This window comes from Myodes glareolus, chromosome 16 (genome assembly GCF_982192425.1).
Source record: "Myodes glareolus chromosome 16, mMyoGla1.1, whole genome shotgun sequence".
Classification (NCBI taxonomy): Eukaryota; Metazoa; Chordata; class Mammalia; order Rodentia; family Cricetidae; genus Myodes; species Myodes glareolus.
The window spans coordinates 32,479,865-32,496,912 of NC_142041.1; the positions used below are offsets into that span (position 1 = coordinate 32,479,865).

Genomic DNA, 17,048 nt, shown 5'->3' on the forward strand with positions numbered 1-17,048 from the left:
ACCGAGGAACCCCAAACCTCTGAGCGGCTGCGGTGCACAGCAGGACCAAGGAATTCAAACCTCTGAGCGGCTGCAGTGCACACCAGGACTGAGGAACCCCAAACCTCAGTGCTGCTGCGGTGCACAGCAGGACCAAGGAACCCAAACCTCTGAGCGGCTGCAGTGCACACCAGGACTGAGGAACCCCAAACACCGGAGCTGATGCAGTGCACACCAGGACCAAGGAACCCCAAACCTCTGAGCGGCTGCAGTGCACACCAGGACCGAGGAACCCCAAACCTCTGAGTGACTGCACTGCACACCAGGACCGAGGAGCCCCAAACCTCAGAGCTGCTGCAGTGCACACCAGGACCGAGGAGCCCCAAACCTCAGAGCTGCTGCAGTGCACACCAGGACCGAGGAGCCCCAAACCTCAGAGCAGCCCTTCTGCTCACTATTTTGAGAAGACAGATCACAGGAGGTCCAGCATGGTCCTTTGTGATTTAGAACGTCAAGAACAACACATGAAGTTGACTCAGGCTTCACTAAACTGAAAATGAAATCATCTATGGCCAGCTAACAGGATTGCTCACCTCTTTGAGCTCCTTTATGTCTGCTTCTCCCAGGTTTTTAGAAGGAAAGCTCACCAGAGGGGCCGTATCATAAAGTGTTTGTAAGTCAAGCGCTTAGTATAGAACCTAACACATCTACTGTGAGTGTTTGTCATAAACTCTGCAAGAGGGCTGGAGAGATGGCTTAGCAGTTGAGAGCACTGTAATTCCAGAGGACCCAAGTTCGAGTCCCAGCACTCATGGCAGTTTACAGCCGCCCATTACCCCAGGCCCAGAGAATTTAACACCCTCTCTGGCCTCCGCAGTCATGAATGTGGTACATGAACATAAATGTAGACGGAATGCCCATGCATATAAAATAAACAAAGTTTTAAAAATTCCTCCAGAAAATATGTGTAATCAGTTTATTTTCCTTGCTTCCGCTTAACTGCATAAGTATACCTGTCTTTGGATAAAGAACAGGGCTGGAGAAATGGTTCCATGGCTAAGAGTTGCTCTTGTAGAGGACCTGGGCTAGATTCTCAGCACCCATTTTGGGTGGCTTATACAACTGTCTGTAAAGACAACTGTCTGTATCTCCAGCTCTTGGAGAGCCAGCTTGTCCTCCGTGGGTGCTGGCACTGACATGCACATACCGACACAGAGACTCACACAGGAAACGTAACTACAGCTACTAAAAGACTTACACAGATTTTCGTTCATTAATTCTGCGATGGTTAGGGAGTGACTCACAGTTACCAAACATTGTTCTTGGAGCTAGGATACAGCAGTGAAGGCCCAGGAATTCCTTCTCTCGTGGAGCCTGTCTGCTAGGGTAGACTGGGGGCTCATGCTATCATGGTGGAGGGGCTCACATTTTAAAATGAGCTAGGCTGGGATAGCGAGCCAAGGAGTGATGATGAGTGCACATTTAGAAAAATTTTCTGGAATATATAGAGTAGCATTTTGTTATAGAGATAGTCTAGTGTAGACCAGCTGTTTATACTTAAAATGAAAATTTTAACTATATTTACATATTTAATTTTAAAATATTGTGGTGGTTTGAATTATAATGGCCTACACATGGAATCATATATTTGCATACTTAGTACCCAGTTGCCGGAACTGTTTGGGAAGGGTTAGGAGGCGTGGCCTTGTTGGAGGAGGCGTGTCACTGAGGGTGGGCTGGAAGCCCAGTTAGCTCTCCTGTCCCCCACTTACAAATGAGGATGTGAGCTTTCAGCTACTGTTCCAACACCATGTTCCCCACCAAGATAGTCATGGACTTTCACCTCAAGCTGTAAATTGAATATTTTCTTTTATAAGTTGCCTTGGTCTTGATGTTTTGCCATGGTAATAGAAAAGTAACTAAGACAAACATATCCATTAATATAAAACATTTGAAGAATTACTTAGCTTATTATCATATTAGTAATATTGTCATTCCTCTATCACTTCTTGAATCTGGAATTTCCCTAAAGGTCCTGGTGTTAAACACTTGGTCTCATCTGGGCACCATTTGAAGGCAGTGGAAACTTTTAAGAAGTGGACCCAAGGGGCTGGAGAGATGGCTCAGAGGTTAAGAGCACTGACTGCTCTTCCAGAGGTCCTGAGTTCAATACCCAGCAACCACATGGTGGCTCACAACCATCTGTAATAAGATCTGGTGCCCTCTTCTGGCCTGCAGGCATACATGCAGACAGAATACTGTATACATAATAAATACATAAAAATATTTTTAAAAAAGAAGTGGACCCAAGCAGAAGGTTTTTAAGTTACTGGGGACACACCTACTATGGAGATTGTAGGACCCTGGCCTCTTCTTTTTTCCCCTTTTGTTTCCTAGTGCTGAGATGAGTGATTTTGTTTTGCCATGCAATCCTCCCAACGGTGATGTTCTGCTTTGACAAGGACCCAGAACCAATGTGGCTAACTGAGTATAGACTCTATCCTGTGAAGCTGGGAGACAAAATAAACCTCCCCTCTCTCTAAGTTGATAATTTCAGTAACAGAAACCTGGGTAATGAAGACACTATAGTGAAACTTATAAACCTAGAACAACCACCTGAAATTTCATTGCTATTATTATCCCTTTAAATTGTTTGTTTAGTCTTATTAAGTATCTTTTTGTGTGTGTGCCAAGTTTCTGGTCTATGTGAAATCGAACAGTGGTTAGGTTAGGATACAAAAAAGATGCATAAGCTTAACTGAAAAATTATGGTAATCATCTTCCTGATATCATAGAACACTACAGTTACTGGAAGTCTGTCACTTGCCTTCTACAGATCCTCAGGGTTGGAAGAAATTGAAGCCCAACCTCTTCTCCTTACTTGAACTGCTAACTTTTATGATTTTTTAAAAAAGGTGCAAGATCCCCGGTGGCAGTAGGCAGCAGAAATGCTGTAGGTCCCAAATGGTGGTAGTGGGCCATGTGGCGGCAGACAGCAGTCCCTGGGAGCAGTCAGTCCCAGGCAGAGACAGCTGCTGTTCCCCGGGGGAATGGCTGGTCCCAGGCAGGGAAACATACGGCGGGCGGGTAGGAGACAGAGACATGGATAGACATGACATGCAGAGTGAGGTTGAATATTTATTCAGGGGGTTATGGAGGGGAAAGGGAGAAGGGGGGAGAGAGAGAGAGAGAGAGAGAGAGAGAGAGAGAGAGAGAGAGAGAGAGAGAGAAGAGGAGAAAGAGACAGAGAGGGGGAAGCGGAGAAGTGGGGAGAGAGGCAGAAGCAAAGTTGCCTCTCCGAGAAGAAGACAGAAAAGAGAGTGAGCTCAGGCTGGAAGCTGAAGATCAGTCTGCCTCAGCGGATGGGGGAGGGAGTGGGCATGGCTTGTCTCTTAAAGAGACAGAACAACCATTACACTAACATCTGTGGTGTGGGGAAATTTGGGTTCATTTCCCAATAGAGAGTGGCTTGGACAACCGACATCTCTGAAGGATGGGTACGGATGGGTACGACAGGAGATGTTATCCCATAAACTCACCCTGAGCTTTCTTAGGCCAGGGTTTGGTTTGAAGCCTAGAGATAGGGAAGGGTGGGAGAGAGAGTGGACATACAGATTAAAGTGGGCACAGACGTGGAGACTGAATCTGGGTTCAACCCTTGAGACGTGTGAGGTGGCTGGAGATCAGAGAGAAGGTTCTAGAGGCAGGCTCCCTTCAGAGGAGCACTGAAGGGTTCCACTGCTGACTTCTGACCTCTAGGGAGCTGGTTGCCTATATGTGACAGCATAAAACTTACACTGTTTGTTCCTTGAGTATTGGCGTGTGGGATCAGATGAGGGTCCGAGTCTCCTCAACACTAACCTGGGGAAGTCAGTGCTATAGGTTGATGGCTCAGTTTCTTCCTCTTGTTCAGCTTCTGTCAACTCCTCCCAGGCTGGGTTCTTGCCTAGATATGTTTCCAGGTTTCCAGGTGGAATACAGTCTCTCAATTTAATCTCACCGTTGACACCGAAGTATATTTAGAACCTTTTTTTTTTGTGTGATAGCATTAAAATTGTTAGCTTGAAAAATACGCCCAATCTTTTACTTCAGTTCTCCGTGTCCCTTCCCTGCCTCAGGACTTCTTTAGTTTTTCTGTACAGTTTAAATGATCTGCTCCCTGATGGTCAGTTCTGGAAAAACGACGGTGACATAATTACTCTGAGTCTTCTTAAATACCACGAGTAAAATGTCCCTGATCCTCATGGCACTACATCCAGGCTCTTTTGTTTCCTTTAACACCTTCTGGATTGCTCTGGTGGTGGGAATTAGCCACCACACCCTCAGCACTCTTTGGTAACCAGGCCTGTAGGATTCTGGGTATGACTTTTAATAAGGGAAGTCTTGTGCCTGCCCTTTGAACGAGAGCTATTAAACATTTTGAGTGACAGCTCCCAAATGACATGTCGGACATCAGGTTCCTTCTATTCTAGCAGAGGGCAAGTTGGCCGGGTCAGCCTCTGACAAGAAACCTGTGCATTCAGTGGCCCCTTCCTGACGCAGGAGACTCGACTCCAGCTGTGGCTTCAGCCCCTGAGATTTTAGGGAGACAACCAACATTTTTTTTTCTCACCCATTTTTCATGGAAATGGTAATTTCACATATGAAAGTGATGTTCTATAGTAGTAATCTTTATCCTTCAGAAGTAGAAATGCAGGAACACTGGTTTTGTAACGTTACAGACGATCTTTGCAGGGGATGAAGTTATCCAGACCAGAACTGAGATTCTTGGAAAAGGTTTACAAGATGCTAGGTCACTGGATTGACTAAAGAGCCCCAATTTCGGGGGGAGAGGCAAGAGATCATGACTAAGAGGATGGAGTGGAGAGGCTGGCTGCCTTAGGTTGGCGATGTCTGTTCAGTTCTCCTCAGGAGGCTACTTTATGGACTTGAATATTTACAGTAGTGGATTCTACCACACAGCATGCAGCTGAGACCCGATTTAATAGCTCTTATCGAGGGTGGGGATGATGCAGGCTGCTGCTTCCCATGATTACAATCCCAGTGCCTGGAGACACTGAACCACCTGCCAATCCCATCCTTAAGACTTTGCTTAGAGTCCCAGTGCCAGTGAAATAAGCATTGTTCCCCGGTTTTCAGTTTTCTCTCTCATTCCTTCGTTCTTTGTATCTGTTGGTTACAGGCCTTGTGCTATAGATAGAAGATACGGCAGTAAGGAGACCAGATGAGGGAGTAGCATCCACCCGAGGCTCGTATCCTGTGGTGGAAATAGAAATAAGCAGGGGACTTAAGTGGGACTAATATTTGGACAATGAACCAGTGAGGATCCAAATCATACACTGACACTCCAGTTCTACCTATCTATAGCATTTCCATGAACCCAGTAAAAGCAGGGGCACCTGAGAAAAGAGAAACTCCTTTCAGAGGAGAGGGGAATGAGGAGGAGCAGGAGCCCCTGAGGGTGGGAGCATGAAGGCAGGAGAAGGCCAAGAGACAGAGTACCAACCTAGCAGAAGCTTCCTGATACACACAAGCAGAAGCTTGTGTGTAGTTAGGACTCCCAAGTAGTCCTGAGTTCCCAGTGATTCGCAGCTGGAATGCAGAGGTTCCACACACACTCACACACAGAGCTATATAGACACACACACACACACACACACACACACACACACACAGAGTGAGAGAGAGAGAGAGGCACTGATATACACACACACACAGACACACAGAAACCCACCCTCTCCCCACATACACAAAGCCGCACATACGCGGGGGAGGGTACTAAAAACTAAAAGGAATAAGCTCATGATCTAAGAAAATAAAGAGAGTGGAGCAGATGGAGAGACAGTGAGATGAAAGGTGAGAAAGACTTTCAAAAATTGAGAGCTGAAAACCAGATGGACTGGTGGGGACCGGCTTGGGAGCCCGGAGAAAGCGACGGCTAAACGCCATGGAGGGGGGTACAAGAAAAAGACAAACTCCGGAAGGGCCCAGGATTCGTGATTTGTGCCCCAGCTATATCAGAAGGAGAGAGAGAGAGAGAGAGAGAGAGAGAGAGAGAGAGAGAGAGAGAGAGAGAGTTTGTGTGTGTGAAGGGCGGTATGTTGAACATACGCAGACAGATCCCCAAGTCTCCTCTCCCACGCCTCATCCCCCCTCCCAAAGGTGGCAGCATTTAAAGGTTTGCTCCAGAGAAACTAATGGAGCCTGGGCCCCCAAACACATGCAGAGAGCACCTTGCCCGCACTGCCTTCTGGGAAGGTGTAACCTGAGGGGGCCTGTTTGTTGGGGATTTTCTGTCCCGCTCAGTTCCCCCAGCCGGCAGGCCCCAGAGAAAATCAACCACACAGAGATTTCTGTAAGTTATAAAGCTGATTGGCCCATTAGGTCAGGCTTCTTACTGGCTAACTTTCACATCTTGATTAACCCATTTTTCTGATCTATGTTAGCCATGTGGCTCAGTACCTTTTTCAGTGGGGCAGCTCACATCCTGCGGCTTCGGTGATCTGGGCAGGAGTGGGAGGAATAAGCTTCCTCCTTCCTAGAATTCTCCTGCTCTCCATGCATCATTTCCACTTCCTGTCTGGTTTTCCCGCCTACACCTCCTGCCTGGCCAATCAGCGTTTATTTAAAACATGATTGACAGAATACAGACAATTCTCCCGCACCAGGAAGGAGACTGGAGGAGGGATTTGCAAAGTCTAAATAAATAATTTACTATCTGGCCCTTTCTTAGAACACTATCTACAAAGCCTACATTATTTATTATCTGATTCTTCACAGAAAAACTTGCTGACCGCTGCACTAGGCCGTAAAGATCCAAGCGCTTCTGAAGCCTAAACTGTGCAAAGTTTAATTTTAGAATCCTGTTAATATCCCTAACATTTCCCAGGTAGCGAAGATAATGGAATCATGAGGAGAAAGAATTTTACAGAATTCTTTTTTTAAATTTTTGTTTTATGTGTTTGAGTGTTTTTCTTACTTGTATGTTTGTATATCATGTGCGTGCCTAGTTCCTGAAGAGGCCAATGAATCTCCTGAAACTCGAGTTACAAATGGCTGTAAACTACCATGTGGGTGCTGGGAACTAAACCAGAGTCTTCTGGAAGAGCAACCATGTCTCTAGCACTTTCACAGTATTATTATTTTTTTAAGTTCATTTATTTTATGTATATGGGTGCTCTATCTGCCTGTATGCCTTTATGCCAGAAGAGGGCATCAAACCCCACTATAGATGCTTGTAAGCTGCCATGTGGTTGCTTGGATTGAACCCCTGGAAGAGCAATCAGTGCTCCTAACCACTGAACCATCTCTCCAGCCCAGCAGTATTCTGTAGGAATGAATTATATGACTTATTTCTCTATCACAAGAATTGAATTGAGTTTTCCAGGTTAGGAAAACAAACCAATCACCACCACCCCACTCCCCCAAGGGTTAAGGCATGGTTTCCTGCATTTCCCTCCCTCAGTTGTCCCTTACCCCTGTGGTCCTGGGACTTGAATCTAGGTCATTATCATACAAGGTAAGTCATTGAGCTATATGTCTTGCATACTCTTCCCTTGAAACAATGCTATTTTGAGATGGCCTTGTCAGGTTGCCCCAGGTGGCCTTGAACTGTTTGCAGCCCGGGAAGGTTTTGGAGGTGTGGTCCTCCAGCCTCAGCCTCTCCTGGGATGCTGGGAGCGGGGATGACACGGTTACATCAATAGGCATGGACTTCTTACATTGGTTGAGAATCACCAAGGTTTTTCGAATCTGTAAATGTGTAATTTTCATTAAATTTGGGCAGTTTGCTGGCATTGTACAGTTCTGTCCCAGTCTGCTTTTGTCCCTGTAATCCTTCTGACATCAATTCAATGCTTCTGATACTGCTCCAAAGGTCTCTGTGGTGGTATTGATTATTTTAGATTTTTTTCTTTTTCTCGTATATCTTGTTTACCGCTCTAGTGGCAGCATGAATCTGGGAGAGCAGGACCTAAAAATGAGGTGGATTAAATTCTCATGCAATAGCCAACTTTATTCAGTGCATCAGAAAGTTAAATTCTTGTAGGTCTCCCTAGTAACCCCAAATAATCCCCCATTTTTATATTACACATATTCCAACAGTTGGTGCATATATATATAATTGTTAAACCTTCTTGTGAATTGTTCCCTTTATTATTATGTGGTGATATTTTTAATCCTAAACTTTTTAAAGATGTATTTATTTGTTTTATGTATGAGTGCTCTATTAGCATGTATGCCTTTATACCAGAAGAGGGCACCAGATCCCAATATAGGTGGTAGTGAGCCACCATGTAGTTGCTGGAAATTGAACTCAGGACCTCTGGAAGAGCAGCCACTTCTTCCTTCTAAGTCACACAGTGTGGCACGTTGGTATTTGTCTACCGCTGTCCTCACCATGGGAGGAGTCACTGTGGCAACAAACCCTGTCTCATTTGCAGTCTAGAAGGCTGTGGGCTTGTCCTGGGGGTGGGACTGCCTGACTTTTCTGTTACCCTGAAAAGTGGTCTCTGTCCCACCCCTTTGCTAGAGGTCTGAACCCCAGGCTGTGTTACGCCTGACTTCTGAGTGGCACGGTCTCTCCATCCTTGCCAGGATCTTTTCACTTTTGGGGGTTTCTATGTTCTTCTATTTCACTATTGTGGCAAAGTCGACTTTTTCTTTTTCTGACTCTTTCCCCTTGGTGCTCTGAGCTATGCAGGTCAGACAAAGAAAGAGACACTGCAGAATGAATTTAGGCTCAGCAGAAGCAGCAGGAGGAATCAGCCTCAAGGACCCACTGACCAGAGCTCTGCAGCAGCTTTGTTTATAGATACACAAGAATCCATTTAGCAAGTCATTTCCCGCGGACCAATGTCTCTTACCTGAACTGGGAGTTGTCTTAAGGAACCATTACCTAAGCAAACACTGTCAATTATAAGAATTCCAGGTTTTATGACTGAGGCTATGCTAAGACTCTGAAATCCCCAGAAAGAGCAACTGCATAAATCTCAGATAACAACCACTGATATTTACAGAGATAATTCCGAGGCCTAAGTGACCATTGCTCCAGAGTAAATGCCAGGTGTGATGGCCCTGTTAATGTTCCACTGTGCTTGCCTTCTCGTAATCACACAGAGACAGCATTAGAGACACCCTCTAGCCCATCATTTTACCCAGGAGCTCCTGCATTTCACATGGAAACTTTCTATTATTTTTAACTTCAAGTCCATTGGTTCTTTGCTCTTAATGTCTCACAAAGTGGATTGAACTCCAGCTTGGAAGGATATTTTTGCATGGGAGAAGGCGGTAAATCATAGTAACTATCACTTGCCTTCCATTTTCTCTATGACATATCAGATATATAATCTTATATATTTAATCAATTATATTATCATCTTTTTTTTTATTTGTTTTTGTTTTTTGAGACAGGTTTTCTCTGTAGCTTTCAAGCCTGTCCTGGAACTAGCTCTTATAGATTAGGTTGGCCTCGAACTCAGAGATCCACCTGCCTCTGCCTCCCAAGTGCTGGGATTAAGGTATTATCATCTTTAACAAAATAAGAAACTGAGGATGAAGAGAAGTGAGAAGACAGAAAACCACAAGCTATTAATCTAGTTTGTTTCATGAGCATCCCCTACATACTAAACCAGCAAATTTAAGATAGCAGAGGACCCTCTAATACATTTGTGCATTGTATTAATACATAATAATACATGTATTGCTATTCTAGGAAAGAAAAGTGTAAATTATATTTAGTGAACAGTGTTTTGTGTGTTTCTTGGAAAGATTTCATGCATCCAAAACTTATCTATAATTTATTTAAATTATTAAGGTTAGTTGAGGATCTGAAAATGACAGTTAGGTTTTGGTTTAATTTTCTCACCCTACTGTGGCGTGAACCCAGAGTCTTGTACATGCTAGGCTCACATTCCACCAGTGAGCTATAGCCCAGTATGAAAGTCACAATTATTTTAACACACATGCTTATGATTTCCACAATTACAACAATTGCATAAAATTAGCCCCCTTCAAAATATACCTATGACTGTCAATGCATTTAGACATACATATGCTTGCATTTTTAAATTTAGAGGAAGTTTTGGTTGAAGGGAGGTACTTTACTTAACTCAGAAAACTAAGGTAGAAAAATCAGGGAATTTGGGTCACAGGAAATTATTCACTTCCTTTATAAAAACCAAAATCTTGTGTGTTGGTGGTTTTGTAAGGTAAGCTAGATTTTAGAGACCCAGAATTGTACCCAAACTTCCTACACTGACTATTGTTCTTTTTAAAAATAATACCATGGTGGGATGTCCCGGGCAGCTCGCGGAGCAGCTGCAAGTGGCAGCGCCATGCGGCGGGGGGAGTCAGGGTCCCCGGGCGAGCGGCAGAGTCAGGCGGCTGGATGCGGTGGACGGCAGAGTAAATGGACATAAGGCTATACATAAAGCTAGACATTTATTACTTAAAGAAAGGAAAACATAGACAAACATAAAGAAAACAAAGACTCACATACACACACACACACACACACACACACACACGCACACGCACACGCACACACACACACACACACCAGAGAGAGAGAAGATGGCTGCGGGGGAGGTCCAAAAGTGGCTGGGGTGGGCGTGGTTAGTTCTTAAAGTGGCAGCAGAAGACTAACATTCCCGGATCCTTTTTATAATAAAAAGTAGGTTAGGCATTATAGGTTGAAGGAATTGGGGCGGCGAATTCTCAAGACTGCTTCCGGCTGATTTGTGGGCATCGTCTTTGGGGGGTGTGGGGGTGAGGGAGATCCGAGAGAAGCTGGGTGCTGGTCACATCTTGGCATAGTTGGTCTCTGTTTCTGACAGGACAGGTGTCTGTGGCATGGAAATGTCTGGTGTCCCTTGGACCTGGCTAGGGTGTTGGCAGAACAGAGGATAAAGTTAAACTGAGAAAAAATTTTAGGACCAGGGAATTGAGAGGTTTGTATCTGACCTGTTTACGGTGGGTTTTTAAATTTGGCTCCCTGGAACTTATAAGAAAAACAGAAGTTTTAGGCATATACATTGTATTAAGAACTCCTTGGGTTTGTAAAAACAGAAATTATAATGAAAAGTATTTTTATTTGATGAGACAACCTGGCAAAACCTCTCAGCTATCAGACTGTCAGAGATCTTTGAGAAAGATAAGATTTTACTTGAGTTACTGATTAAAAAATGACAGAGAACTTACTTGGTTGGCACCCAGAGCTACTCTTTGGTCCTCCCTGGTCGCTGAAGGTTGCATTGACCTTTGTTGTTTAATGTAGAGCCTGCCAGGCTTTTGAAGACCCTGTGGACCAAGAAATCTTTAGGAAGACAGGCCTACCTTGACCCTGGGCAGCTAGGCTGTCGATTTCAGTGATCCTGTCCACATTTGGAGGTCTCCAGTTTAGGTGAAAGGCAGTCTTTGCCCAATGGTCAACGCTTGGCAGTCGAAGCAAACTGCAGATGGATGGTGGTCAGTGACGTGACCGTCTGTCTTCTGTCTTCTCTGAGGAAACAGAGTGCTTGCTAGGAGCCAACCTGTCTCTTTTTGTTATGAAAAGTTTTTTAAATAATTAAACAATTAATATCGCATTCCCCAGATCTCTGAGCAGTTGAGGGCTGATTATTAGGTGTAGCTGCAGTATAGAATCTGTCTGGAAGATTGGGTTTGAGCTTGACTGTATTGACTTTTAATAGGTAAGATCCACATTTGTAAAAAGACAGACAGAAAGAAAAAAAACTGTTTGTAACATTAAGATTAGTGGCAGAACTGACAATGGTAGAAAACAGCTTAAAAGTCCATACCAGTTTATGATTTTGTAGTCTGAAACGAGATGAAATGAACAATCATTATATACAGAGAACAGGAATTAGGCAAAGTGTATGTTTCTGATGGGCCCTATCAGAAAGCACGTCACTATGCAAAACACCTGTAATCACAGTTAAGGAGAGGATTTCAGTGAACACTGAGGAGGGGGAGGGGAAAGCGGGACATACATAACAGTGGGAGGGCCTGGTGGCGTGATCTGGCTCTCAGTGAATCTAGCGATAAAGTCACCTGACCCCAATGAACATGGCAGCGGCCACGTGTTGTGGCTTGAATGGAAAGACCACGGGAATTTTAAAAGCCGGGGGCCGCTTGGTTGTTATGCAGAGTCTGAATCGTGAAAAACCCATATAAACAGATAATTTAAGGCATATTTAGGCTGGTATGACTTGCTTTTCCAGGTCAAGACCGTGAAAATTCCTCAAAAACTGTGGCGTCTCAAGCCTATGGGGAACGGGTCCCCGTTTAGGGTGAGATGCAAATAATCATCGACCACCCAGGACATGTGGGTGAGCGTCCTCAATCCACGTGTGGGGGGTATAGGCCGAACCGGATCAGCCTTTTCTGTGAGAAAGATGAGAAAGAAGAACAGAATGAAATAAAGAGGAAGAAGGAGACTGGAGGCCTCGGGCCACCAGGTGAGGGAATGCATGGGCTTAACAGGATGCAAGCCGTACGCCATCCCGAGCCCAGAAACACCGGGAGGACCGGTCAATCCCGGGTTAAAAAGGCAGAAGCCGGTGTTGTTTGTAGCAAGGAGTCCAGGCAGTTGGTGGGGTTGAGAAGTCCTCGGTTCCGATTCAATCCCGGAAACTGGAGCTCAGAGTCCCGGACGATATGTGAAGCCAGGACCGGCCCTTGGCGGGTGAATCTGTTGAGTCCGCGGCACCAAATTTTGTTCTTTTAAAAATAATACCATGGTGGGATGTCCCGGGCAGCTCACGGAGCAGCTGCAAGTGGCAGCGCCATGCGGCCGGGGAGTCAGGGTCCCCGCTGGGCGCGCAGCAGAGTCAGGTGGTGGACGATAGAGTAAATGGACATAAGGCTATATATAAAGCTAGACATTTATTACTTAAAGAAAGAAAAACATAGACAAACATAGAGAGAACAAAGACACACACACACACACACACACACACACACACACGCATGCACGTGCGCACGCGCGCACACACACGCACACAAGCACACATGCACCAGAGAGAGAGAGAGAGAAGATGGCTGCGGGGGAGGTCCAAAAGTGGCTGGGGTGGGCGTGGTTAGTTCTTAAAGTGGCAGCAGAAGACTAACACTGACTTTGAACTAATTCCGTCTCTTGTCAGCACACAGCTGTAGTATAGAGACCACTATGCAACTGTATGCTTAGAGTTCACGAGAAGAAGCATGAACTGTCTACACTAATTCTTTTTCTTTAGACGTCAAACATGTTTATTACTTGGATTGACCATATATTCATCATGCAAGCATGTTTTAAAACACATGAAAACTGAAGACTAGCTAGTGAAAGCTAATTTTGTGTTTATTTGGTGAGAACACAGACAGAGGACAAATGGGTTCCTTGAAAGACCCCCAATTTGGGGAGACTCTCACTCAAGCCTCGGGATGACACGACCCCCCCAGTAACTCATGAGAGACTGTCCTTACTGCAATCACATGAGGTTTTAATCGAGTTAGTACCAGTGCACTGGAGCCGAGACTCAGAACCCACGCAGGGGAAGAGTTCGACCCTGAGTAGCTGGGAGAAGGGGTTTTTAAGGGAAGAAACCACAGCCCAGTAATCTGAAAGGGGTAGGGAGGTCCAGTGCTGATCACAAGGGGGCAACTCCCTGTTCCTCAAGGTTATTCAAGATTATAATCAGCTAGTTCCTGAAACACAGTATCCCAAAAATACCAATGATAATCACAAGGGGGGAAACTCCCTGTTTCTCAAGATTATTCTTAAGATTACAATCTAACTTTATCTTCAGCTAGTTCCTGAAACACTGAACCGGCTAATCCTAGATTTCTGATTCTTCCCTCCCTGCTTAGATTTTTGGCTCTATTTTTTTCCTGCTAGGGGGATCTGGATTTATCCAGGTCTTTCATCCTCACTCAGATGATCTTTACCTTTTTAAAATTTTTGTGTTTTATTTTTAACTTGAGACTGGGTCTCTCACGGCCTGGAACTTGCCAACTGGGTTAGGCTGACAGGCCAGCGAGTCCTGGGGATATGCTGATCTCCACCTCCCCAGCTCTGGGGTTTTAAGCTCCCGCCACGACAGTAGACTCCTTTTCAGTTATTGATTACATGAAGTGTTGATTCTTTTTCAGGTATTGATTACATGAATGTTGCTGGAGCCCAGAAGACCACACAGTAAATGAACAGCGAGAGACCGATAGGCAGATCCACATGGAATACATACAACTCTATACATACATGTCCACATGGACTAACACGTTTTGTGGAGCTGCGGGAAGTCTTGTCTTTTGGAAAAGTCGCTGTGGACACCTCGTGAGATCATGATTCTCCCTTCAAAATGGGATTCATTCCCAAAACACCTCGGCAGTGTAACTTCTCCAGCGCAGCAACGGGGTGACCTTGCTCCATTCCCCGACACCATGAGGCCTTAGAGCCATAACACTCACTCTATTCTAACAGTCAGATTTACATAGAGTCAATCCCACAAAATTACCGGCTAAGAGACCACATAGAAATTTCTATAGAAGACAGGCACTGAGCAGGAAGGCAGCATGCCTCACCTTGCTTACAAACAAATCTGGGCGTCCCCAAAACTGGTTATCACCACAGAGATTAGATGAGGAGAATGGGTGGATCCAGGGTTCAGGGATGTTTAGTAACTTTATCTAATGGATTGGAAGGTCAGGCTTATTCCTGGGTCAGGTCACCTGCTCCGGAGTACTGCTTTGTCAGGTTCTACCTGCCCATTTTGTGACTTTGATATGCATATTATCATTGTCCTTGCCTATGGAATTTTCCAACTATGCCTGTGTGAAAACTAGAAATCTCAAGGAGATCACCCCTTACTTTCCTTATTCGTCCCCTTACTCTCTGTCTTCGCACCCCTTCACTTCACTTCCTCCCCTCCCCTGAAAAATAAAGAAGATGCAGAGCCAGGGTTCTTGAGTTCATCTTTTTACCCTCAGATCCTCGCCTGCCATAAACGTCCAATTCTGAGCCCTGAGTGGGTACTGAGGCTGGTACTCAAGGACCCCAGGAAAGTGCAATGTGTGAAAGCCCACAGGCTTCTGAGCAGGGGCTCCCTCCACAAACTCTCAGTCCCTCTAGACCTTTTCTCTTTTCTTCTCATCCCCTTAGGACTGCATGTGCACACACCCACAAAGACCAAAAATTCTGTGGAGAAATGCACCCACACAGATGTCTATACCTAGAAACACATATGGTCAGGTTCGGAAGACCCATCTCCTCAGTTTCTGTTCATGTGAGGCAGAAAAAATGTGCCCACAGGGAGGGAGACATCCACAACCCCAGTTTCCACACAGAGACAAAATGAAGCCCCAGATTCACTGAATTCAGATGAGTTATATATAAAATAAAATGCTCTTAGATTAACGGTATCCTGTGAGCCCCACATCCTGTGAGCATCACAGAGATTTCAGCAGGTTGCATGTGCTGATGTCTACATTCAAATCACCCATAGGAAAAAGCCTCTCTTCCCCCGGCTTATGTACCCATGTCTACGGGAAGCTTTCCCAGACTGCTTCAGTCCAAACGACCTCTCTCTTTATAGATCTATGGCAGCTCTTCTACCAGGCACACCTCAGATACTTTGAGTACTATTGTATGGGTGAATGCCTCATAATCCCTACTATTCAGAAAACGTGTAACTCCATGTGGGTACAGGTCCTGGTACACATGCACATGTGTGTTCACGCACATGGAGGTTAGAGGACAACTTCAAGTATCTTTCCTAAGGCATCATTCATTAAAAAAAGTAACCTGGAGCTTGCCAAGTGTGGCTGGGCTAGTCGGCTAGTGAGTCCCAGGGTCCCTCTGTCTCTGTCTTCCCAGCACTGGGACTTCAGGAGCACACCACTACCTCTGATTTTTTTTTAAAACCTAGGTTCTGAAGAGCTATGGGTACTGACTGAGCTATCTCCACAGCTTAAAACATGGATTTTTGTTTATATTTTTGAGACAGGTTCTCACTTTGTATCCTTGGTTGGACTGGAACTTGCCTTGTAGATCAGGCTGACCTTGAATGCCCAAGTTGTGTGACACTGTGGCTCACCCGTAAGATTTGCGTTAGCAAGATATATTTAATTTATATCCTCCACAATACTGTAGTCTAAAAGCTTTAGTGGGCAATGCTTTCATCTCAGAGAGAGCAGACTCAGAAGAGATCAGCTCAGAGGAGAAACGGTGGCACTCACGTTCTTTGGTTAGAAGGCTGGGGGTTGTGGTCACCACAGCCCTGATGTTCAGAATTGTCTCCCTGCCTCTGCCCTGGGCCAGCAGGGTGAGAATTGGGAGGCACAGTTAGTGGGGAGAACCAGGTGTCAGCATTGCTCGGCTTTGCAGCCACGTGGCTCTGATTTTGGTGATGAGCTTTGAGCCAAATAGTTTCTTTGGGATGGAGCCATTGAAATTAAACCAGAACGAGACGGAAGGATACATCAGAATGCTAATACCCCAGTCCACAGTGGGACCATCCCCACCTCCAGGGACCTGGCATGCTGCCACCCTGCTGGGCAGGACACTCTCTTCTTGTAGATCTAGTTACAGAAAGTGATTGATGAACTTGCGATCAAGTCAGAGGCATGAATGTTGTTAGTGCTTCTATCACTGGGCTGGGCATCTCTATTAATACCTGAGGTGAACACTTACTCTTAAGGGCCAGGTGTGCACCTATAGGACACTGTAGGTTTTTGAGTCCAGACTTTCTCTTTGGTTTCCTATTTTCAGATTCTATTAAGATGGTTCTTTTTTTCTCTCTCTCTCTTAAAAAAAGAAAGAAAAAGAAAGAAAGAAAAGAAAAAAAAAGAAAAAGAAAAAGAAAAAAATCCAATATCCCTGAGGGCACAGTAGTGGCATGCATACCTTGGCAGTAACCAGTAGGTCTTTAATTGGATTTAAAATCTGCTCTAGTTGAACTTCCAACCAACTGAACAAGAGAGATGCCTGGTCTGGAAACCTAGCCAACTAACTGGGGCTAGTGAAGTCCTTGAACCTACAACCACCACTTTACTAAACCAGTGGGATGGCTAAAAATCAGACAAACCAACAAACA

General features: G+C 45.1%; 2 long non-coding RNA genes across 2 annotated transcripts; both read right to left on the reverse strand.

Moving 5' to 3' along the window:
- Positions 1–3,104: 3,104 nt before the first annotated feature.
- On the reverse strand, positions 3,105–6,570 carry LOC146891446 (uncharacterized). The gene is made up of 2 exons (XR_015735108.1): positions 6,442–6,570; positions 3,105–5,236 (listed from the first exon to the last, which is right to left on the reverse strand). It is a non-coding gene; the product is annotated as an uncharacterized LOC146891446 (long non-coding RNA).
- Positions 6,571–10,406: 3,836 nt separating this feature from the next.
- Positions 10,407–12,474, reverse strand: LOC148119561 (uncharacterized). Its single transcript, XR_015735109.1, has 2 exons — positions 11,314–12,474; positions 10,407–10,860 (listed from the first exon to the last, which is right to left on the reverse strand). It is a non-coding gene; the product is annotated as an uncharacterized LOC148119561 (long non-coding RNA).
- Between the last annotated feature and the right edge of the window lie 4,574 nt (positions 12,475–17,048).